General features: G+C 44.5%; 1 protein-coding gene across 2 annotated transcripts in view; it reads right to left on the bottom strand.

The window, feature by feature from the left end:
• NRSN1 (neurensin 1) overlaps window positions 1-22864 on the bottom strand; it is a 51541-nt gene extending 28677 nt beyond the window's left edge. Inside the window, exon 1 of one of the 2 annotated variants that reach the window (XM_040353793.1) lies at window positions 22701-22864. The gene's annotated coding sequence lies outside the window, so the exon portion shown is untranslated. The remainder of the gene's footprint in view (window positions 1-22700) is intronic. The other variant, XM_040353794.1, reaches the window with a different exon arrangement.
• Between the last annotated feature and the right edge of the window lie 3395 nt (window positions 22865-26259).

Below are 26259 nucleotides of genomic sequence, written 5' to 3'. Positions count from 1 at the left end.
TTTTCATTGAAAGCTGCAGATTTAAAAATATAGGAAACAACTTTTGAAATCATATCAACATTCCAAACCTTATCTGAGATTTTACTGACTGGGTTTAGGTCGACTTTAATACTTATTTTATGACAAATAAAAGGCATCCAATCTTGTAATCATATCATATTTAAGGGGCAACATCAACAAAATGTTCTTTGCTCTTGGCAAATAATCTGAGTTGTAACTCAACTATGATCCCACTTTTAAGAATGATGAAAAATCAGAATCTGTCTTACGAGAGAAAAATGTACAATTTTATTTTTAATCTTGTATGGGTTTTCTGAGAAAGTCTGGTTCACTCTGTGACTCATAGCTAGGCCATAAAAGCTCAAATGTAGCAAATAAAATTACAATAAAAATCCAAACTTAATTAAGAGACAATAAATAACAATTCAGAAGTGACTTAGTAGAGTGAAATAACCTTATATGTTTAATTGAAATGCTTGTTCGGCTTCACTTTTTAAGCAATAAATCCAATGATAGCTACTGTATTGCATATTGATGTCATTTAAAGTCGTTGTAAAGGTTTGTTTTTTATTTTCTAAATACCGTTTTTATCGGGGTATTGCGCGCTCCGGCGTATAGCGCGCACCCCTAAAGTGGACCCGCATTCCTGTGGAAAAAAGATTTTTGTACTTACAGTTTTGGTGTCTTGCACGGCGTCCATTGGCGGCCTCGTCGGGTCCGACGTCCGTCTGCGGCTTCGGGTGTCCTCTTCGTCGAGTCCGGCGTCCTTCTGCCGCGTCCTCCCCGCTCGTTTCCCGCGCCGAGTTTGAATACTGCGCCGGCATATACCGAGCGCAGTACACTCGTGTATAGTCGGGCAGGCTCGGCTACTCTCGCGCTCACGTCCTGTACGTCCAGGATGTGAGCGCGAGAGGAGCCAAGCCTGCCCGACTATACACGAATGTACTGCACTCGGTATATGCCGGCGCAGTACACTCGTGTATAGTCGGGCAGGTTCGGCTCCTCTCGCGCTCACGTCCTGTACGTCCAGGACGTGAGCGCGAGAGGAGCCGAGACTGCCCGACTATACACGAGTGTACTGCACTTGGTATATTCCGGCGCAGTATTCAAACTCGGCGCGGGAAAGCGGGTATCGGCGTATATCGCGCACCCACAATTTTGCCCTGATTTTCAGGACAAAAAAGTGTGCGGTATACGCCGATAAATACGGTAGGTTCCTTTAAGCTAGTGCATTGTTGGTTCACTTACCTTTTTCTTTTGATTTCCCTTCTAAATGTTTTTTTCTTTGTTTTATATATCTGAATTTCTCACTTCCTGTTCCTCCTCAGTAAGCTGTTCTGGCTGACTAACCCCCATGGATGATGGGGGCAAGCTTACTGAGGAAAAGCAGGAAGTGAGAAATTCAGACAAAGAAAACAAACATTTAGAGGGAAAATCGAAGGAAAGGTTAGTGAACCAACATTGCACTAGCTTAAAGGAGCCTATTTAGAAAATAAAAAACAAACCTTTACAACCCCTTTAAATTATGCCAAACATATAAAACCAATAATATAACAGATTAGCAAAATGAAAGCTGATTGGTTGCCCTTGGTTATAATAACTTATTTTCCTAATTCTATAACTTGGGTTCAATTGTTATTTCAACTCAGCTTTACCTAAAATAGGTAGGAAGCTATTTAGATTTTTTTTACCTTTACAACCCCTTTAAGATAAAAAGCATTCTGTGTGCAGAAGCCCCCCCTAATAGTCACCTGAGGTCCATCTAGATCCAGTGATGTTGTAGGATCAGCTGCCCGGGACTCCCCTCCTCATTGGCTAAGACAGCAGAGAGCTCCCATTGGCTCCCGCTGCTGTCAATCAAAGTCAGTCAGCCAATGAGGAGAGAAAGGGGTGGGGCCAGGTCCCGACTCCATGTCTGAATGGACACAGAGAGCTGTGGCACTCAACATGAGGGAGGGGCCAGGAGCACAGGAGAGGGGCCCAAGAATAGGAGGATCAGAGCTGCTCTGTGCAAAACCACTACACAGGGCAGGTAAGTATAACATGTTTGTTATTTTTAACTAAAGAAATTAGAATTTACAATCAATTTAAAGAGAGATACGGGTGCTGCCATTACAACCTCCTTTGACAAATACTATTTGCCTGGCTTCCTTTGCCGTACTATTATTATTTTGAGATGCTGACCTGTAACAAGCATAAAGGACAACTTATGCCTAGTACACACGAGATCCTCTGGCGGATTTTGATCTCCTGGTTGTACTAACCAGGAGATCAAAATCCCCGCGGAATTCCGTCCGCGGTGACGCGTCGTGCCGTCGCCGCGATGATGACGCGGCGACGTACGCGACGCGGTGATATAAGGAATTCCACGCATGCGTCGAATCATTACGACGCATGCGAGGGATGGGTTCGGACGGATCGATCCGGTGAGTCTGTACAGACCACCGGATCGATCCGCTGGAGCTGATTCCAGCGGATAGATTTCTGAGGCCCCATACACACGAGAGGATCCATCCGCTGGAATTGATCCGCGGACCGGCTCCAGCGGATAGATCCCCTGGTGTGTACGATCCAGCGGATCTGTTTCCGCGGATTTTTATCCCCTGGGATGGATTTCCAGCGGATAAAAATTTGAAGACATGCTTTCAAATCTATCCGCTTGAATCCATCCCAACGGATTGATCCGCTGGTCTGTACAGACTCACCGGATCAATCCGTCCGAATCAATCCCCAGCATGCGTCGTAATGATTCGACGCATGCGTGGAATTCCTTATATGACAGCGTCGCGCACGTCGCCGCGTCATCATCGCGGCGACGGCGCGACACATCATAAATCCTCTCGTGTGTATGGGGCCTTTGCATGTTAGGAAATTTTTATCCGCTGGAAATCGGTCGGCCCGAAATATATCCGCGGATAAATATCCGCTGGATCGCACACACCAGCGGATCTATCCGCTGAAACCGATCCGCGGATCAATTTCAGCGGATCGATCCTCTCGTGTGTACGGGGCCTTAGGAGTGAAATCACAACTTGTTCCAGGTCAGTCATATTGTGCTACATACCGAATCCAGCAATGGGAGCTTCTGCATCAACAGTAAGCAATTCTATGTCAAAAAGCACCCATCGCCAGCCTCCCAGTACCAGATGCAACCATTCTGCATAAATATTGCATCATACATCATATAGTGGATTCTCCATTTGAACATATAAAAAAATGCACAGAGCTTAGTGTACATTGTCTATGCTAGGAGGGAGGGGAAGCCCCCTCTGGAGGTTTTGGACAGTAGTGAAAACTGCTAGAAGGGGGCTGAATCCTCCTATTTCTGCAAATAGTGCAAGTTTTCATTGTGAATGGAGTGGCCTTTAAATGAAAACTATTCTCCAAATGAGAAATATGTTAAGAGTCAAAATTTCATAAAAGGCAAACAGCTGCATGTCAAGACCATTTTATTTGGCCTGCTTCTGAGCACACTATTCAATTAGTGAAGAGACTATTTTTAATGGAACTTTTATTTTTTGCAGGTGTGAAGATTAAAATGTTGCGTAGCTCATTTTATGTGAAACGCAGCTGCACATGCTGTTTTACACAGTCAGCTGCGTTTAGAATAGCGTGTGCCTCACTATAATTAATTACACATACCACAAGAAAAAGTAGAACAGTAACTCTGATGATACTTAGAAAGAAAGTGATATTATTTCTGTCATTGCAACCCCAGCTAAACACTACAATGTATTCACTGTGCCTCTACGGGGAACTTGTGCAATGCACATTGTATCATTACAAGTACTTCCAAAACAACAAACATTATTCTTATTATTAGTTGTTTGAAAAGATAATCTTAACCTTTAAATACGCTCAGGGTAGAGTTACAGTAGATATGAGTCTAAATCTCCCTTGCCTCTAAAGCCCAATCCACTTTCAGATCGTGCTCCAGAGGGTGGGGAAGTGATGCGACACCTCATCACCATCTGTTTCAACCCCATTTTTGCTGACAAATGCACTGCAACCTTGTGTATTGCATGCAGTTGCGGGGCGTTTCTGGCACTTCACCATTTACTTGAATGTGTAGCAGATTTTCTGCCCACTGATAGCTACAAGTTGGGTGTGAACTTTGCCATGTGCAGGAAGCGAAAAATCACAGCCGCAGCATGTAAACACCCCCGACTGCTACCTAATGCGGCTCAACCTCACATTTTCACAGCCCCCCACCTACAACTCCAAAGGAAGCCTCAGGCCGCGTACACACGATCGGTCCAAACCGATGAAAACGGACTGAAGTTCAGTTTTATCGGTCCAAACCACCCGTGTGTACGCCCCATCGGTCTGTTGTCCTTCGGTCCAAAAAAAGAGAACTTGCTTTATAATCGAACCGATGGACGGCTGACCGATAGGTCAAAACCGATGGTTAGTACGCAAAAGCATCGGTTCACAACCCGCGCATGCTCAGAATCAGGTTGACGCATGCTTGGAAGCATTGAACTTTGTTTTTTTCAGCACGTCGTGTGTTTTTTACGTCACCGCGTTCTGACCCGATCGGTTTTGAAAACGATGGTGTGTACGCACATCAGACCATCAGTCTGCTTCAGCGGTGAACCGATGAAAACGGTCCGTCGGACCATTCTTATCGGATGGACTGATCGTGTGTATGCAGCCTCAGAGTAAAAGTAATATGAAAGTGGACCTATAAATATGCTTTTTGTAAAAAAATAGGAATTTGTAATTTATACTATTTAAAGTAAAAGTAAAGCCTTGTTTTTTTTTTGTTTTTTTTATTAAATAACAAAGATGTTATACTTACCTGCCTTGTGCAGTGGCATCCTCTTTTTGGGTCCCACGCCAGCGCTCCTGGCTCCTCCCTCCTGCTGGGTGCTCCCCACCCAAGCAGGTGCGCTCCCGACCTGCGGCTCCGTGTGTCTTTTCACACATGGAGCGGTGGATCTGCCCCGTCCCGATTGACTCACTTGGCTGTGATTGACAGCAGTGGGAGCCAATGGCTTTCATGTCCAACCCCACGCACAAAACGTTTTTTGTGCAAGTTCTGTTTTGAGTAATCAGTTGGATGATAGCTAGTACTAATAAAGGGGAGCCTTCTAGTTAAAGAAAGTTTGGACCTCTTGCTTATTTACTACCCTCCTGCTTACTATTAAAAAAAAAAATCCCGTCTTTAAAAGAAACTCTAGTGCAAAGTCCAATGTGATAGCTGGTGAGAGAATTATAGACATAGAAGACATACTTCAGTCAAAACTGAACGGGATTCCCGGCGGTAAAAAGTCAGCCGGGAATCCCAAGGGGAAAACCGAGAACCTGCTCTGTAACTTTTTCCCCCTGTACACACAACCGGGTTTCCCGACAAGAAAACTGCCATGAGAGCTTTGGTCGGGAATCCCGGCCGTGTGTATGCTCCACTGCAGTGTTTCCCATAGGAAAACTGCCGGGTTAAAAAACGCAGGGAATCCCTTCGGGAAAAAAGAAAGCTGGTTCTCTTTTCTTTCCTGACAGTTTTCCTATCGGGAAAACTGCGACGGGGCATACAGTACCTGCCCGCAAGAATATGTTTCCAGCACGATCGCATCACGCTGGTTCTCGGCGACAGGGTGCTGTACATCTCGCGCTGGCTGCAATAGGAAAAACACATTACAGCAAGCGCGAGAAAAAAGCAACGGGAATCTGACTTGGATTCCTGCCAATTCCAGGCACTGTGTTTGGTATGAATCATGAGGGGAAACTCCACGTCAAATTTTAAATAAAAAAACGGCATGGGTTCCCCTCCAGGAGCATACCAGGCCCTTAAGAATGGTATGGATTGTAAGGGGAACCCCCTACGCAGAAAAAACAGTGTGGGGGTTCCCCCAAAATCCATACCAGACCCTTATCTGAGCACACCGCCCGGCCGGTCAGGAAAGAAATGGGGATGAGCGAGCGCCCCCCCTCCTGAGCCGTACCAGGCTGCATGCCCTCAACATAGAGGGATGGGTGCTTTGGGGCAGGGGGGCACCCTGCGGCCCCCCTCTTCCCGACAACCCTGGCCGTTGGTTGTTGGGGTCTGCGGGTGGGGGGCTTATCGGAATCCAGCATCCTCCTTTAATAAGGGGGCCCCCAGATCCCGGCCCCTCACCCTAGGTGAATGAGTATGGGGTACATCGTATCCCTACCCATTCACCTGGAGGAAAAAAGTGCCAAGAAAAAAAAACACTACACAGGTTTTTAAAGTCATTTATTAGGCAGTTCCGGGTCTTCTTCCGAATTTGGGGGGTCTTCTTCCGACTTCTCCGCTCTCTCCGGCCTCACCTCTCGCTCTCCGGGGTCTTCTTCCGACTTCGGGAGTCTTCTTCCGACTTCTCCGCTCTTTTCTTCTGCTCTCCGGTGCCTTCTCCGCGCTCTCTGGTTCCTCTCCCGCTCTCCGGTGCCTTCTTCCTTCTGCCGGGCTGCTCCGCTACCTTCTTGCAGCTCTTTTACTAATGACCTCGACAGTCGGATCCCCGTTCATTGTAAGTCGGACAAATGTCGGCTTTTTCCCTTCCCGGCGAGCCAGCTCGGCGCTGGCTCCCGCGACGGGGCTCGTAGGTGGTCAATCTCGCCGATAAAAGCAGCGAGATTGACACAATATCGCGGTCACCTACTGTACACACGGACGGTTTTCCTGGCCAAAAGCTCTAATGGCAGTTTTCCCGACAGGAAAACCAGTCGTGTGTACGAGACTTGAAAGTTAAGTCTTGAGAGATATTGATAGATACAGTTCTTAATACACCTGCTGAGCATTGCCTACCTGCTTTCTGCTGTTGCCTGCAATTTCTCTGGAATCTGACTCTCCTCTATGGCCTTCTAAGCCAATAATCTAAGGCAGTGTTTCTCAACTCCAGTCCTCAAGGCGCACCAACAGGTCTTGTTTTCAGGCTTTCCATTATTTTGCACAGGTGATTTTATCAGTTTCACTGCCTTAGTAATTACCACAGCAGTTTCATCTGAGGAAAATCCTGAAAACATGACCTGTTGGTGCGCCCTGAGGACTGGAGTTGAGAAACACTGATCTAAGGGTCCTAAGCGAAGCTCTTCTCCTCCTCTAACTTTTCTAAAAGCACCTAACTATAGTGAAGATTTCACAAAGATCTCAATGTAATCATTGAAATCCGCCGCAGAGACCACTATTATCGGACCGATGGCTGAAGAGGAGGATACCTGGGTTATGGCAGCTGGCTGCTGCCATAACAAAAGTATCCCTCTTTAAACAGCCAATGTATATCGGCATGCGCCAGTCCGGAAGTGGTTAACATGTCACCTATTAAAGGAGGACCTTTGTTAGAGTTATGCTACTCGACTACCCGATTTACCTTTCACATATCTGACATTTTTTGTTTATTAGAAATCTTGCAAGCATACAGCTTGTTATTAAAACACATTTACATACATACACAAATAATTAAAAAAGAATATATCCATAAATAAACAAAAACAAACCTCCTTACACCAGCAGATAACAAAAAAGCAAATGGCTTTTTGCCAAAAAGCTTAAAAAGAACTATGTACAAAGAAACATACATTTTTACTAGCAAACTACCAACTTATGCAAAGCAAAGCCCTAACCTCAACCTAAACACACCCTCAGGCTAAGAAAAGATTACACATTTAACCCATGCATGCAGCCTTTTTCCAAAAATCTGATCTTATCAAAATCTAGGGGACGTCAAAGAACAGAAACAAAGCCAGATACTGACAGACAGCAGCTTTGGGGACCCGACATTCCTCCACACCTTTGTCCAGGCCCCCGGCCGCCACATATCCTTCTCATATCCTTCTTTTCGACGCTGCCGCTGACTATTCAGATGGCCGGATGGCGAGCGCCGGCCATCTGAGAAACGGCAGCTGGTTGGCTGTGTGGAAGTGCCTATCAGAGCCAGCGGCTGTAGTCGGCTTCCGAATGCTTATCCAAGGAACGCACCCCCCGTGCGTTCCTTGGATTAGACTGACAGGCGTCTCAGCCAATCAGGTTCACCGGTTCTGGTTACCGGTAACCTGATTGGCTGAAGCGCCATCAAGGGCGGGAGAAGATATCAAGGGACATGGAAGGAGGATGGCTGACCCCAAGAAAGGTAAGTGCCGGGCGGAGAGAGGCATTTTACAGGGCACAGCGGCGACAATGGACACATCGGCAACAATGGGCACAGTGGCGACAATTAAAGGGCACAGTGGCATCAATGGGCACAGTGGCGACAATGGGCACAGTGGTGACAATTAAAAGGCACAGTGGCAACAATTGGCACAGTGTTGACAATTGATGGCACAGTGGCTGTGTTTGATGGCATGGCACAGTGACTGCGTTTGATGGTATGGCACAGTGGTGACAATTGATGGCACAGTGGCTGCGTTTGATGGCATGGCGCAGTGGTGAAAATTGATGGCACAGTGGCTGCTTTTGATGGCATAGCACAGTGGCTGCATTTGATGGCATGGCACAGTGGTGACAATTGATGGCACAGTGGCTGCGTTTGATGGCATGGCACAGTGGCTGCGTTTGATGGCATGGCACAGTGGTGACAATTGATGGCACAGTGGCTGCATTTGATGGGCACAGTGGCTGCATTTGATGGGCACAGTGAGGCTGCAATTGTTTTTTTTTCGTTTGCGCCCCCCCAAAAATTGTGAGCACCAGCAGCCACTGCCTGACACTGTGCATTCCACACAAAGTAGCGGACAAATAAGCTAACTAGAAAAAGTGTCTCAAAATCAAAATCACAATGTGTCTCCATACAACCACTCTGCGTAACGCAAGCGGGAAAGAAGAAGGATACTCCGAGCCCCACCTACGCACTTATAGACGTCTATATTGAAGGGGCACTAAAGCAGGAAATGTTCCATTGTCTCCTCCACACCGCCACACTCCACTCTTGGACAACCACGGCTCTTTGCAGAACGATGCTTCAAATTGCCCTTCATATAGAGTCTGCCATGGAACGAGAGTGCCAGTCCAAATCCCGAAAACTTTAAAGCGACTCTCTCCAGATTAATCAAACGCAGATCCTCCCTCATAACAGGGCCTGGGCAATCCCTCAAGGCCAGTGGCTGGCTAAAGGCAGATTCAACAAACCTTCTCTCCAGGGCCTTTCCTAGGAAGAGACTTAATTTCCTCTGCCGTCACTTGCAACTGCCAAAGCATTTTCAGGCATGGGGCAACATAAGCCGGGAGCTCACCATGTTGGACCCTCAGGCTTTTCAATGGCCCACCATTTTCCCAGCTTCTCAGTAAAGGCCTAAACCAGGACTAAAAAATACTAACCCACCCAAGCGTTTCCCCTGCTAGCATATTACCAAAATTTGGTTTAAAAAACATCAGAGAAAAGAATACCACCGGGTTGACAATGCCTAGGTCTCCCATCCGCCTGGGAAGGTAAGGCTACAGACCTCTTAATAAGGTTCAGTTTGTTCCCCAAAACAGCTGGAAGAAACAGCTGTAGATCTTTGCATAGAGAGACACTGGCAAAACACAAACTGAAATACAGAAATATGGGGATCGGGTAAATTTTAATCGGGTCAATCCTTGCCCTGTAAGAGAGTTTCCAATCCTTCCAGCTGGCAACTTTGGCATTGGCATCTTGTAGCCTGCTTTCCAAACTTGCAAGTCCATAATTGCTGGGACCAAATTTGATGCCTAAAATATTAATTTCCTGGATGGGCTTTGGGAAGGTGTCCACAAGCACAAAGCTATCGCCTTCCTCTCCCATTCAGAAAACCTCACGCTTATCCTAATTGATCTTTGAGCCAGATGCCTCAACATACAGCTTCATCGCTGAGACCACCCCCTCTGCCTCCTCCATCTTGGAGATGAAAACAGACACGTCATCAGCATAGGCCATGACCCTCAGAGTGGGCTTACCAGGATTGCCCAAAGGCACTCCTTACAACAGTCCACTCTCTAAACTCCTGATAAAGGGATTGATTGGGATCATATATAGCAGAGGACTCAAAGGACACCCCTGATGCACATCCAAGCCAACCTCAAAAGGCCGCTTGATCCAACCATTCACAAGCATGAAGCTTTCAGCCCCTCTGTACAAGGTCTTCAGCCAATGAATATAGCCCCCTCCAGGCCATACTTGCCAAGAAGAAGCCATAGGTACTCATGATTGACCAGATCAAATGCTTTAGCCTGATCCAATGGCAGCAGGTAGTTTCTCCAGCCTGCAGCCCTGCACCAGTCCAGGGCCTTCTGCACATCTGTAACATCCTCTGGTGGAGACTCCATCACTGTTATTTAAAACACACAGAGCTGTAAGTGTCTCCAGCACACAAGGTTCGCTGAATATGAGATTCACTGCTTTATAAATATGCCCCATAAAGTGTATGTCCCAGCCAAAGTTTTTTCTTATGCCGTGTACACACGATCGGTTTTACCGATGAAAAAACTCTGATGGGCTTTTTTTAACCGGACAAACCGATCGTGTGTGGGCCCCATCAGTCTTTTTTCCATCTGTGTTAAAAAATAGAACATGTTTTAAAATTAGATTAGATTAGATAGTAAAAACCGATCGTCTGTGTGGAATTCCATCGGAGAAAAATCCACGCATGCTCAGAATCAAGTCGACGCATGCTCAGAAGCATTGAACTTCATTTTTCTCAGCACGTCGTAGTGTTTTACGCCACTGCGTTTTGGACAGTCGGAATTTAGTCTGATAGTGTGTATGCAAGACTGATGAAAGTCAGCTTCATCAGATATCCGAAGAAAAAATCCATTGGTTTTTAGACCACCGGAATTACGAGCGGGTGTACAGGGCTTTCGTTTTTGATGGAGTGAAGAAAAAATTAGAACACCGGTCAGGTTTTTATCGTTATCTAGGGCTCCATTAAAGAGATTTTCCCCACTTCTTGTTATACTGAAAACATTTTACCAGACAGGAAATGAGGGTAACTTTGTAACAGCAACACAGACAGAAATCTGTCAGATTTTCATTTCTGTTGTGTCCCAAATTTTCTCCCACTTCCTGTTTGGGGAGACCATTGTCAGCAGGGAAGGAAGTGCCCCGGATTGTAGCAAAAACCTGATAGGGGTTCTAATCCTTCCCCATTCTATCGAAAACTAGAAACAAGTTTTTAGCGTGACATACAATTTAACCCTTCGACTGCTAGTGGCTTGTCCCACAGGGGGCTAAAACGGAAAATGTTAACAAATACCATAATTTTCCCTACCTGATGCCAGTCCATAGCAGCATACCTGTGATATAGCTCTGCCCCTATATCCACCCACCGTACCTGTTTGAATCTATAAAAGGAAAGCCAGAGCAACCATCCTCATTCTCTGTAAAAATAACAAGATCAAAAAAGGGAATGTTCTTATGCTGACCTGGACTGGCATCAGGAAAGGGAAATTATGGTAAGTATTTAAAACAATTTTCTGTTTTCCTGATGCCAACATGACAGCATAGATGTGATACATAACAAGCTAAACAGGGAGGGCTAAAATGTTTAATAAAACTTTATCACAATAGACAACTTCCTCTGCTGACATTTACCTATAGGTAAGCCTTATAGGCTTATTTATAGGTATTGTAAATATCTCCTAAACTGGCACCATGTCATTCCTATTGTGTGCCGTGAACAGCGGCTCATGCACGCACGCGCAAGAGTGGTGTTATTAGGCCTCCGGCCAGTCACAGAGCCCGTAAACCCGCAAGCAAGACGAGTGAAGATGGATGCAGCTGCAACGCTAACATTGTGGCGCTGAAACAGCTTTGTTTTAAGGTAAGTCTTACATAATGATACATACTAGCACATAATGGGCCAGATTCTCAAAAGATATACGACGGTGTATCTCAAGATACACCGTCGTATCTCTGTTTTTGGCCCCGGGTATCTATGCGTCCGATTTCTAGAATCATTTACGCATAGATACGGTGTAGATCCGACAGGTGTAAGTCACTTACACCGTCGGATCTTAGATGTAATTCTACGCTGGCCGCTAGGTGGCGTTTACGTTGATTTCTCATTTGACTATGCAAATGAGCCTGATACGCCGAATCCCGAACGATTTTGCGCTGCCTCGTCGTCGTTTACGCTGTTTCCGTAAGCGTAAGGTTACCCCTGCTATATGAGGGGTAACCTTACGTCAGTCCGCCGTATGCCATGTTAAGTATGGCGTCGGGTCAGCGTCATCTTTTTCCGTCGTTTACGTCGTTCTACTAAGTTGTTCGCGAATAGGACTTTACGTCAATGACGCTCACGTCGGCCTCATTGACGTTTTCCGTCGTGAGCTGATGCATGCGCACTGGGCTATTTTTACGGCTGGCGCATGCACAGTGCGATCGGCGCGGGGGCGTGCTTAATTTAAATACAAGCCGCCCCCTTTGAATTACCCGGCCATACACCGGGCCATTTACACTACGCCGCCGCAAATTACGGAGCAAGTGCTTGGAGAATACGGCACTTGCTCCAGTAAGTTGTGGCGGCGTAGTGTAAATGGCTTACACTATGCTGCCGCGGATTCTATGTGAATCTGCCCCAATGACTAAAAAATAAATAAATAAACATCCAGCCGTATACAACCACTTTAAGCCATGTATAGATAGATAGATAGATAGATAGATAGATAGATAGATGGATAGATAGATAGATAGATAGATAGATAGATAGATAGATAGATAGATAGATAGATAGATAGATAGATAGATAGATAGATATTAAATGAGCATGACTAATTATTTATGGCTCTCATCCTAATGATGCATATTGTATAATAACCTATAAAGAATTACAAACTGTAGATTGCTAGACATACAAAAAATAAACTCAAAAATGAAAGCTAAAGAGAAACATAGAGGAGAGGATTAGAGGGAAGGCGATATCTAGACAGAGTCAGTCAAAAGCAGATTTGCCAAGAGGAAGTGGTGGGTGGAAAGCTAACATTTATGTCACTCCTCCCCCAACATCCAGCCATACACCTCTCTATATAGGTTCAGAACCCATCATTCTGCTCCATAGCAACTAGGAGCTGTAAGCTGGGAACGCTAATAAGCACAGAAATTAAGCAAGCAAATAAGGTTAGCACAGAAGTCAGTATTGCTTATGAAAAATGACATGTGCCAGAGCACATTTCCACTACAATAATGCTCCCTCTGTTATGGGAAATCGGATTGTGACATCTGCATGCAAATGATGCCATCAGAACTTAATTTGTGTATTGTCTCTCGTTGGAAAATCCTTAGTTAATATGTGCTTCCATTGAGAAATACATACTCCTGACAATGAATGCTATTTATAGTTATTCCAGACAAGCAGACATAGTGGGGATGGAAATGTATGTGCTATAATCTGATTTCCAGTTAAATGCCATACATTTAAGCCATAGAAGACATGCATTTCCTACTTTACACTCAGATGTATACATATTTGTAAATATATTTCACATCTCTTTATATAAAGCATTGATGTTTTATTATATTTATACCTTATACTGTATATACACACACATACAGTATCTCATAAAACTGAGTACACCCCTCACATTTTTGTTTATATTATATCTTTTCATGTGACAACACTGAAAGCGGAGGTTCACCCTAATTGACATGTATATCTGACCAGCTTCCTTATATTCGTAACAAGTACAGTCCGGAATTAGTCTTTTTTTTTTTTATCCTTTACATACCTTGTAATCCATGTTTTCAATGTACTTCTCCCCGCGGGAGTAGGCGTTTCTATGTCTAGGGGGATTGTAATCTGTGAGGTCGGCCAGATGATTAACGGCTGTTCCCCCCGGCGGATAAGGCCCCGCCCCCCGTATTGCGTAGGCGTGCACGAGTTATGGGGTTTCCGAAAGAAGCCGAACATGCAGAGATGTGTGTCGGCTCTATACGGCGCCTGCGCTCTGCATGTTCGGCTTTTTCCGGAAACGCTGTGACTCTTGCGCGCCTACGAAATACGGGGGGCGGGGCCTTATCAACCGGGGGAAACAGCCGTCAATCATCTGGCCGACCTCCCAGATGACAATCCTCTTAGGCATAGAAACGTCTACTCCCGCCGGAAGAAGCAGATTGAAAAGATTGATTACAAGGTACATGCGGCATAAAAAAAAAAAAAAAATTGCGGACTGTGCTTCTTACAACTATAAGAAAGTTGGTCAGATGTAAATATATTAGGGTGAACCTCCGCTTGAAGAAATGACACTTTGCTACAATGTAAAGTAGGGAGTGTACAGCTTGTGTAACAGTGTGAATTTGACCAAGGGGTCCAGCACTGCCTTAAACCTCTTGGGCATGGGGTTCACCAGAGCTTCACAGGTTGCCACTGAAGTCCTCTTCCACTCCTCCATGACGACACAATGGAGTTGGTGGATGTTGGAGACCTTGCACTCCCCCACCTTCCATTTGAGGATGCCCCACAGATGCTCAATAGGGTTTAAGTCTGCCTGGCCAGTCACCTTTACCTCGAGCTTCTTTAGCAAGGCAGTGGTCGACTTGAAGGTGTGTTTGGGGTCGTTACCATGTTGGAATACTGCCCTGCGGCCCAGTCTCCGAAGGGAGGGGATATGCTCTGCTTCAGTGTGTCACACTACATGTTGGCATTAATGGTTCCCTCAATGAATTGTAGCTCCCCAGTGTCGGCAGCACTCATGCAGCCCCAGACCATGACACTCCCACCACCATGCTTGACTGAAGGCAAGACACACTTGTCTTGGTCACTGTGTTGCAGATCAGTTTCAGGGTCTTGGTAATCTTCTTATAGCCTAGGCCATCTTTATGTAGAGCAACAATTCTTTTTTTCAGATCCTCAGAGAGTTCTTTGACACAAGGTGCCATGTTGAACTTCCAGTGACCAGTATGATAGAGAGAGAGCGATAACACCAAATTTAACACACCTGCTCCCCATTCACACCTTATAACACTAATTCCCCATACACACAATCGTTTTTCCCGTCGGAAAAAAGTTGGATGTTTTTTCCGACGGAATTCCTCTCAAGCCTGCCTTGCATACACACGGTCACACAAAAGTTCGGTGAACTTTTGACTGCCAAGAACGCATTGACATAAAAGACTATGACGAGACAAGTTGTCAAATTGTTTCCAAGCATGCGTAGGAATTTTGCACGTTGGGATTTGTACACACGATGGGAAATTCCGATCAGTTTTTTTCCTGATGGGAAAAAAGAGATCCTGCTCTCTATCTTTTTCCAGCAGTTTTTCCGTTGAAAAAAGTCTGATGGAGCATACACACAGTCAGGATTCCCGACCAAAAGCTCTAATCAGACTTTTTCCAACAGGAAAACCGATCGTCTGTATGGGGCATAACGGGTCACATGACCCCGGGGAGGGAAAATTACTAATTGGGGCCAATTTGGACATTTTCACTTACGGGTGTACACACTTTTGTTGCCAGCGGTTTAGACATTAATGGCTGTGTGTTGAGTTATTTTGAGGGACAGCAAATTTACACTGTTATACAAGCTGTACACTCACTACTTTACATTGTAGCACAGTGTCATTTCTTCAGTGTTGTCACATTAAAAAAGATATAATAAAATATTTACAAAAACGTGAGGGAATATTTTCAAAAATATACAGGGAAATAATATCATTGTAACCTTTAATGTTCTGCTCTACTTTTGTTTTCCTTTTAAAGTTGTCACCAAGAGCCCTGCCACAATAATTCCCCTATTCTATTTAAATAAACATAGAGAAGATCTGGCCTCTGTGTGGAAGCAGGTTTATCACCATCCAAATAAATGAATTCTAACAGCTTAAAGTGGTTCTATGTATTAAGGTAAAAAAAAAACTTCTGTGTGCAGCAGCTCCCCTAATACTTACCTGACCCCCCCCCCCCCCCTCTTGATCCAGCGATGTGCACGAGAGCCTTGGCTCTCCAGGGACTCTCCCTTCTCATGGGCTGAGACTGTCAATCACAGCCAGTGAGACATTGAGAAAAGAGAGGGGGCGGGGCCAAGCCGCGGCTCTGTGTGTGAAATGGACATGCAGAGCAGTGGCTCGGGAGTGAGCCTGCTTGGGTGCCCCCATAGAAAGCTGCTTTCTTTGGGGGTACTCGGCAGGAGGGCGGGGGACTCGAGAAGAGGCAAATTGAGGCTGCTCTGTGCCAAACCATAGCACAGAGCAGCTAAGTATTTCATGTTTGTTATAAAAAACAAAAAAATAAAAAAAATAATATTACTTTAGGACGAGTTTAGCTAACACTCACCACACACGTTACAATCTGATTGTATAATGTCTTTTAGATCTACAAACAACAATATAGTACAAGGGTCTGTCTGAATTGATACAGATTGATTGGACAGTTAAGGGAGATTTTCATAGTGCATAGTACATCTAAAGTTGTTTGCACAAAGTTTGAATGTTAAGGCCCATACACACGCTCGGACTTTTTGACAACCAACTTCAAAAAAAATTCATGCCATCTTTGGAATAAAATTATTTTGTATTAATTCCGAATTAGATAATTACTTGTTGCTATAGGTAACCGCCTTCAATTAGCCTTCTCTTAGGCTATCCCCTTTTCTCTTTCCCTTTTATTTTCTTGATATACATATTGGTTACAGCAACAAAACCCAACCGGGTACATGATCAATTATAGGCAGTATTACCGACGACCTATAGATTAGTGGTTTAACTTGCGCATCCCCTCTCCCCAAATCCCCACCTTTTTTGACATTTTTTCAACTTCAAAATGAGCAGGTTTTCAAAAAAATCCGACCGCGTGTACGCTTCATCGGACACACTTTTTCGGTTTTCATCGAACAAATGTTCGCATTGCAAAAGGACAAACTTTTCAGCAACAAAAGTCCTACGGTGCAAAGTCCTATCGTGTGTACAGAAATCCAAGTACAAACACGCATGCTCAGAACCAATGTTAAAATCAACCAACAATAGCAGTAGTTGACCAAAGGGTGGTCAACAGCAGAAAAAAACATGTGATTTCAGGAAAGTTTGCTGAAAAAGTCCTGCCGTGTGTATGCATACCAAGTTCACGGCCAACGCCCTTCAAACAAAAATCCACAGAAAAGTTTGTTTGAAGTCCGTGTGTATGAGGCTTTAGGATAGGGTTACACAGGCTGCAGCCCTTGCTGTACCCTATGAAAAGTGATTCACAATGGAATTCTTTTTAGAGGCATTTGGCAAGTGGTGACCTGTAAACGCAGCGCAGCCCCAGTCTTTTAACCTCTTAACCTCTTGACCACCGCCCCATGTCAAAAAGACATCCTCTTTTTAAAGATGGATATCTCGGTAACGGCAGCAGCTGCTGCCACAACCGAGATACCCATCTCTTCAGTGGCCGGTCCTGTACACGATAACGGCAGTCTCTCCCGCGCCCTCCGCCGCTTACCGGAGCCGTCGGTAGCGGCAGAGGCGATCGGCTCCGTTCGGCAGCTGACTGGGGATGCGAGTGAGGGAAAAATCGCCCCCACCCGTCCCCATAGCTCTGCTGGGCGGAAGTGAGGTCAAAACGTCAGTCCCGCCCAGCGTCTTAAAGAAACATTTTTTTTTTGTCATTTGAAATTTTTTTTTGCATTTAAGCCTAAGGCTGCATTCACACCTAGGCGTACAAAATTAGCGGCGTTTTGTCCTGCGAATTGCGGCGACAAATGGCCGAGTTTTGTACCGCGATTTGCGGTGACAAAACGCCGCGATTGTGAATGCAGCCTCACCCACTCTATGGAGATGGTTCACATCTCCTATGCCGAACGCGGAAAGCCGCCTGAAAAAAAGTCCCGGCGTTCGGCGTGGAGATGTGAACCATCTCCATAGAGGGCAATGTGTTTTCATCCCTCCAGCGTCTCGGGGCTACTGCGGTGTCACACTACAGGCGACAAAACGCCTAGGTGTGAATGGGGGCTAAATATGAGATCTGAGGTCTTTTTGACCCCAGATCTCATATTTAAGAGGACCTGTCATGCTTTTTTCTATTACAAGGGATGTTTACATTCCTTGTAATAGGAATAAAAGTGATCAATTTTTTTTTATTATTTCAGTGTAAAAAATTATAAACTAAATAAAAATAAATAAGAAAACAAAATTTAAAATTAATTTTTTTTTTAAAGCGCCCCATCCCGACGAGCTCGCGCACAGAAGCGAACGCATACGCGAGTAGTGCCCGCATATGAAAACAGAGTTCAAACAACACAAGTGAGGTATCACCGCGATCATTAGAGCGAGAGCAATAATTCTAGCCCTAGATCTCCTCTGCAACTCAAGAAATGCAACCTGTAGAATTTTTTAAACGTCGCCTATCGAGATTTTTAAGGGTAAAAGTTTGACGCCATGCCACGAGCGGGCGCAATTTTTAAGCGTGACATGTTGGGTATCATTTTACTCGGCGTAACATTATCTTTCACAATATATAAAAAAATTGGGCAAAATTTATTGTTGTCGTATTTTTTAATTCAAAAAAGTGATTTTTTCCAAAAAAAAGTGCGCTTGTAAGACCGCTGCGCAAATACGGTGTGACAAAAAGTATTGCAATGACGGCCATTTTATTCTCTAGGGTGTTAGAAAAAAATATATATAATGTTTGGGGGTTTTAAGTAATTTTCTAGCAAAAAAAACTGTTTTAGTCTCGTAAACACCAAATCTGAAAAACAAGCCCGGTGGGAAAGAGGTTAAATGGGTCACATTTAATGGCAGGACTGCCTGCCCAATGCAACTTGGGGAAAACTTTTTACACAGCATATGTATAACTCCATTTGGCTGCCTAATATTATTTCTCTTTCGTTCATGGATGGACACAGCTCTAAATAATCTTGACAGTAGGGTTATGTTCCGTCTATCAGGAGAGGAGTCCTATTTGGAGCTGTGTCAGTCCATGAACAAAAGAGAAATAATATTATTAACATCATGTGAAATAAAAAGCAACACTTCCTGAACCTTAGCAATTTTTGTATTCAACTCATACAGTTATCAGAATATGATAACATTCGAGATAGTAGTCCTATTGAACTAACAATCAGTGAGGCCAACTAAAGTAAAAAATGTGACTTTGGCTTGGTGGTTAGTATGTCTACTTTGCAGCATCAGGGTCTTTAAGGTTTGACTCCTGACCAGGGCACCATCTACATGGAGTTTTCATGTTCTCCCTGTACGTGTGTGGGTTTCCTACGGGTACCCTGGTTTCCTTCAACACTCGAAAGACATGCAGGTAGGTTAAAGAGGATCTTCACTGCATCTGAGCACCAAAAACACTATTTAATTCATTTTTATTATTCAAAGCAAACTCACCCCATCTATGTGTTTCTATGCTTTAATTTGTTGAGAAATCACTTTGAAAAAAAAATTAATGATTCATGTAGCATTTACTTCCTGGAATCCATCTGCCCTTAGCATAGGCATGCAGATGTTCTGTCAAAATAGCCAATTCATCGAGATCACCAATCAGATCACTTACGGTTACTGTAAAGCAGTGGTTATCAACCCTGTCCTCAAGACTCACTAAGGCCCCTTTCACACCAAGGAGTATTTCAGGCATTTTAGCGCTAAAAATAGCGCCTAAATAACGCCTGAAAAAATCCTGCCCTGCAGTCTTCAGTGTGAGAGCCCAAAGGCTTTCACACTAAAGCGGTGCACTAGCAGGACTGCTCCAAAAGTCCTGCTAGCCGCATCTTTGGAGCGGTGAAGGAGCGGGGTGTTTACCGCTCCTTTACCGCGGCTGCCCATTGAAATCAATGGGACAGTGCGGCTATAATGTAGCAGCGGTTTGCAGGCGGTTTTAACCCTTTCACAGCCGCTAGCGGGGGTTAAAACCGCACAGCTAGCAGCCGAATATCGCGGCAAAAACGATGGTATAGCGGCACTAAAAAATTGCGCCACTGTACCGCCAGCGCACCTCCGGCACCCAGTGTGAATGGGGCCTTTCAGGCCAGATTTTACGGATGACCTTGGGGAGATGCAGTCTAGAATACTGCAATCACTGAGCAACAAATGATATCACCTGTGATGTATTTCAGTTATCTTGCAAACCTGGCCTGTTAGTGGGCCCTGCAGGACAGGGTTGATGACCACTGCTGTAAAGCATCAGTAATTGGAGATTTAGATGAGTTGCTGTTTTGACACAACACTGACAATTGTACATGATATTATGAGTGGACATTGTTAGTCCGCCCGATACTAACCAACAACATGGCTGCCTCCAAGGCGGCAGCAACTTTTTCCTCCTTAGCCGCTGTTCTGTCAAAAGAGCAAACTTGGTGTACCGGAGTGTACACGCTTTCCGCTGTTTTGTTGTCTAAGGGGTAGATCCACGTACATCGGCGCATATATAGACCGGCGTAGCGCATCTCATTTACGTTACGCCGGCTCAACTTAGAGAGGCAAGTGCCGTATCCTCAGAGTATTTGCCCCCGACAATGCACCGGCGCAGAAAAATTACGTAGGTCGGAAAAACCTATTTTTCAGGTGTATCTCGTTTTGTGGATGCGGCGTATAGATACGACGGCGCATATTTACACTTACGCCACGCATCTCGAGATACGCCGGCATAAGTGCTTTGTGGATCTACCCCTAAATCTCCAATTACAGATGCTTTACAGTAACCGGAACTGACGTGATTGGAGATCTCGAGGAATTGGCTATTTTGACAGAACACAGGCAGGAGGGTGTGCTTAACTGAGAAAATCCCTCCCCCTCCTGAAGACTCCAGGGATGTAGGACATCATTTGCATAGGCAAGAAACCAGGAAGTAACTGAAGAAATGTTTAAAAAAATAAATTAAAACAAATAAATATGATATATTTTCCTATTTAATGCTAGCAGCATGAAGGTTAGAAATAGTCAACAAGGATTAAAAATAGTCAAAGGGGGAGTGAAATTCCACTTTAACTGTCTCAACGGCACCCAAGATGGCTCTACTACGTAAACTACGTAAAATACGACGGCTGATTCCTGGTCCATACCTTTGCATGAGTTGCGCTTCATAGATGGGGAACAACTTTACGTCGGGCGTACGACCTACGTAAACCGTGTATATTATGCGCCGGGCGCAACTACGTTCGTGAATTGACGTATCTCCCTCATTTGCATATTTGCAATGAGGCGGCCAGCGTAAATATGCGCCCACGATACGCTGGCGTAGGAAAGTTACGTCGGTCAGAAGAAGCCTATTTTCAGGCGTATCTAGTTCTGTGGGCACGGCGCACAGATACGACGGCGCATAGTTACACTTACGCGGCGTATATCTAGATACGTCGGCGTAAGTGCTTTGTGAATCCGGGCCACAGTATTTATATCTCATCATTAAGCAGCATAGTTTAATTAACCTATTTCTGGATTAAGGGCTTTTTCATACCAGCCTGCAAGCTACATCGCGAACCGGTGTCTATTATATAGGCCGGTACTTTGCGTTGGCGCAACTCAAAGTATTGTCTACTTTTTTTTTTAACTAGACCTTTCATTTAAGTCTATACAGCATGTGGCGTCACGCTATAGTAAAGTGAGTTGAAGGCTCATTTACACCTCCATCCCTGTGCTTAGTGTGAGGTTCCGCGTCTATGTTAGCATAGCAACGTTTGCGGAGTGTCACATTTACGGTGTGCAATAAAATGCAGCAGGCTAAACGCAGCAACCTAGGTTCACTGAAATACATTCGTTTTTTCTTGCCTATGCATCCGTACTGCGTTTAAAAAAGCGTATATGGGATACAGGGTCTAGAGGAGAGTGTAGGTGGGCGCTCTGGTCTGAGTGGTGGAGGGTCTCCAGATAAAAAGAGTGTATTGTATTTGACCTATGCGATTTTAAATATTTTTGTATCCGTGAACTTTTGATAAAATAAAATAAAGAAATAAAAAAAGCATTCAACTTCATTGTAAATGAGACCTAAAAAGACATGCCTGGATTTTTATGGAACGCGCACAACCCTCCAAAAAAAAAAAAAAAAACACCTTAGATCAGGCGCAGATAGTGTGAATGAGCCCTGGTGGGTTTTACTTTCTCTGTTGCTCCCTGCAAAGCCTGCCAATTAAAAGCATAATGGGCTAGAAAAGGTTGGTGTGCGAAATGCGGTATCTGGTAGCAACCAGTAGAACCAAAAAAACGAATGGCCGCACTCCCAATGCGATGCAAAAATACTTTATTGAGATCCAAAAATCATATAAAGGAACAAAAAGGTTGACGCGTTACACACGATATTCGCGATTTGGCAAAACCACAATAGATCAGATGCAGACAGTGTTAATGAGCCCCTAAAAGTGGGCAGAGAAGGTTGATGTGCGAAATGCGGTAGCAACCAATCAGGTGTGGGCGCAGTGAAAGCTGAATTCTGATTGGCTGTTGTTGGTTAGTGCACTTATTATACATGTGATCTTCCTAGCAGTGATAATAGATGTAGAGGACAAGGACAGGAATAGCTGAGTGTGGGAGGCAATGTCCTTTCCATTCTGTGTCCTTCACCAATGTCCTGTTGCTCTCCATGGTGCTGAAATTGATTCCCCCAGAACACGTAACATGTGACGCCATACCAACCATCTGTGTCCATCACACTGCTCTCTATATACAATCTACTTTCCTTTCTCTTCTATATACTCTGCACTTTACTATTCCCCCCACCCCAATATTAGATCACATCCAGCCAATGCTATGCAATCACATCTGTGATACTAGTGAATACAAAGCTGTGATTTGCATTGCTGATTCCAATGTCTATGTGTACATCTTCCGATCTGTCCATGTAAAGTCCTATCCTAGCAATGAAACATTGGCATCATATCACTCCATGTTTACCTTTCCCAGTACCTGCTATGCCGGGAGAGCCGTGCTGCTAGCTGCAGATCCGTCCTCGTACGGGTCCCATCCCTCTGAGCCAGAGGAGCCTCACACACCACCTATTATTATCCTTCCCAAGGAGCGGAGCTCACCGTGCCTGCGCACTGGGCTGCCAAGGCCGGCTACAACACGGCATCCTCTGCATCCCTAGGACGTGACCGAGCTGGGAGCTCCCCCACTGGCCGCAAGAAGCAACTACAATATTCTTCTAACCTCTGCTACTGACATTTTCCTTGGGTCTTCAGATAATGTGGAAAATGAATTAGAACCAATTATTATTATACAAGATTTATATAGTGCCAACAGTTTGTAGCATTAACCACATTCCTGACCAGGCCATTTTTTTTTCTGATTTCGTTTTTTTATATTCTATATATTTTATCAAAAATAGTGGTTAACATGATACAAATGCATATAGCACAAAAATAGTATAGTATAGTACCAGGGCCATCAGGAATTATGGGGCCCCTAACACAGCTTCAGGCATGGGCCCCCTGGAGCAGAGAACCAGGGGGGGGGGGGGGTGCTGCCGCAAATTGAGAAGCGGGGGGGGGGGGGCTTTACAAAAAGAAGAAGAAGTAAAGAAAAATGTATATAAAAAAGGGGGTAGCCATTCGGGGCCCTGGGGACCTCTGGGCCCTTTAATAAAAAGAAATAAAAAATATATATAAAAAATAATATATTTATTTATTTTTACAAAAGGGGGGTTGCCATCTGGGGCCCTGGGGACCTCTGGGCCCTTTAATAAAAAGAAATAAAAAATATATATTTATTTATTTTTAAAAAAGGGGGGTTGCCATCCGGGACCTCTGGGCCCTTTAATAAAAATAAAAAAAATAAACCTCTGGGCCCTTTAATAAAAAATGAATAAAAAAAATATATAAAAAAATAAACATTTATAAAAAAAAAAGGGGGGGGGTTGCCATCCAGGGCCCTGGGGACCTCTGGGCCCTTTAACAAAATAAAAAAATATATAAACAAAAAAAATAAATAAACATCTATAAAAAAAAGGGGGGTGGTTGCCATCCGGGGCCCTGGGGACCTCTGGGGCCTTTAATAATAATAATAATAATAATAATAATAATTATATATATATATATATATATATATATATATATATATATATATATAAAGAAAATATTAAATAAATAAAAAAAAAATTTTATATAAAAAAAGGGGAGTTGTCATCCGGGGTCCTGGGGATCTCCGGACCACTAAAAAAAAATAAAAAAATTGTCCCTTTAATAAAAAATAAAATAAAAATATTTAAAAAAAATATATTTATTTTATAAAAAAAAAGGGGGGGGGGTTATCATCCGGGGCCCTGGTGGCCCATGGGGACCTCTGGGCTCCTTACAGGTGAGCTGCCTGTACCCCCCTGAAGGGGCCCAGAGGTCTTCCCCTTTACATTATATTTTCATCCAGCATCTAGCAACAGGAATAGACCTGGGGACCATATTTGTTTTATTTGCTGTAAGAGGAGCAGCGATCTCACCTTGTTGCCCCTCCCCTCTCTTCCTGGGACGAACCCTACCTGGTCGGGATGGACTAAGGTGCTGACCAGGCCATTTTTTTCGATACAGAACTGCATACCTCCCAACTTTTTGAGATGGGAATGAGGGACATCTATCAGCAAAAGTATGCAGGCGTAGGACACACCCCTTACCACGCCCCCTTAAAGGAGAATTGTACAAAAAACAAGATTGGTTAAACCCACAAGTGCTTTTTTTTTTACCACTACATTTCCTTTATATTGGCTTTTGGAATGTACAAATGCAACAATTTACAACACTTTTTGATAGATACAAAGTGCATTTTATATACATCTATATAGATCAGACCAAAATGAGGGACAAATGAGGTGGAATGAGGGACAGAGGGACATTTCTCCAAATCAGGGACAGTTCTTCAAAATCAGGGACAGTTGGGAGCTATGGAACTGACAATTACATGGTCGTGCACCACCGTACCCAAATAAAATCGAATAGCCGGATTCAGAAAGCACTTACGCCAACGTATCTTCTGATACGCCGCGTAAGTGCACTGATGCGCCGTCGTATCTATGCGCCTGATGCTTGAAATAAGATACGCCTGAATTTTGGTTCCATCCGACCGACGTAAGTCTCCTACGCAGTCGTTTCCTGGGCGCATATTTACGCTGGCTGCAAGGGGTGCTTCCATTGATTTACACGTCGAATATGCAAATGACCGAGATACGCCGATTCACAAACGTACTTTGCGCCCGTCGCTGTAATCTACGCCGTTTACGTAAGGCGTGCGTCCGGCGTAAAGTTAAACCACCATATAGCAGGCGCAGCCCATGCAAAGCCGTCGTATTTTACGTTGTTTACGTAAGTCGTACGTGAATGGGGCTGGGCGTAGGTTACGTTCACGTCTTAGGCATTGAGCCGTCGTATCTTAGGGAGTATATGCGACGTGATTCTGAGCATGCGCGCGCATGCGCCGTTCGTTCGGCCCTTCATTTACATGGGGGTCACGCTTCATTTTAATAGATCACGCCTACTACCTTCCTACTTTGAATTAGGCGGGCTTACGCCGGCCAATTTACGTTACGCGCTACGTGCTTTGTGAATACTGTTCTAGCCTCAATGATTTACGTTGGCGTATGCATATGAGATGCGCTACACCGGTCTAAAGATGCACTGCTCTATGTGAATCTGGGCCAATGTCTTTTTTCCCCCCAAAAATAGAGCTATTTTTTTGGTGGTATTTGATCACCTCTAAATTTTTGCGCGGCAGCGGTAAAGCATCGCTATTTTTAGCGGAGCTTTACCGTAGTTTTTGCGACGCTATTCGCGGGGGGGGGGGACTTTTAATCCCCACTAGGGTCCGAAAAAGGGTTAAAACTGCTTTGCCAGTGGTTCGACGGGGCTGCCCATTGATTTTAAGCAGCAGTAGCGCTGTAGGAGCGGTGTATACTCAAAGATGCGGCTAGCAGGACTTTTTGGAGCGTCCTGCCAGCGCACAACTCCAGTGTGAAAGCCCGAGGGCTTTCACAGTGAATTGAGAGGAAAGGCTCTTTCAGGGCGCTTTGCAGATGCTATTTTTAGCGCTATAGCACCTGCAAAGCGCCTCTGTGTGAAAGTAGCCTAACTGACGCTACAAACTATGGGATATATTTATGGAATGTTTTTACATTTTATTTTTGCTAGTAATGGTGGCAATCAGCAACTTATTGCTTACCACTGAGAATTGTGGTCCGTCTGTCACCCTGCCCAGCTAGGCACATACTTCTACACTCCTCAGAGACAATAAAGCAGTCCTTGCATTTTGTTTTTGATTGTTTTATTGAGGGATATTAAACTTGGATATGGATGGGGACTTATGAGATGCCCAAGTGATCAGAACATTGCAGTTTGGGACTATATATACATCCGTTATATGCATCACTCCACTTCCTCTCCTGCACATCACTTCCTCTCTGTTTCTCTCCAGACTAACTAGCACTGTTTTGGTAGGTCTGACACACCAGCTCAGCCAGGCCTATAGCAGGTAT

The sequence above is a fragment of the Rana temporaria genome, chromosome 5, assembly GCF_905171775.1.
Source record: "Rana temporaria chromosome 5, aRanTem1.1, whole genome shotgun sequence".
Classification (NCBI taxonomy): Eukaryota; Metazoa; Chordata; class Amphibia; order Anura; family Ranidae; genus Rana; species Rana temporaria.
The sequence above is the reverse complement of the archived record's forward strand: the minus strand, read 5'-3'. Positions and strand labels throughout refer to the sequence as shown.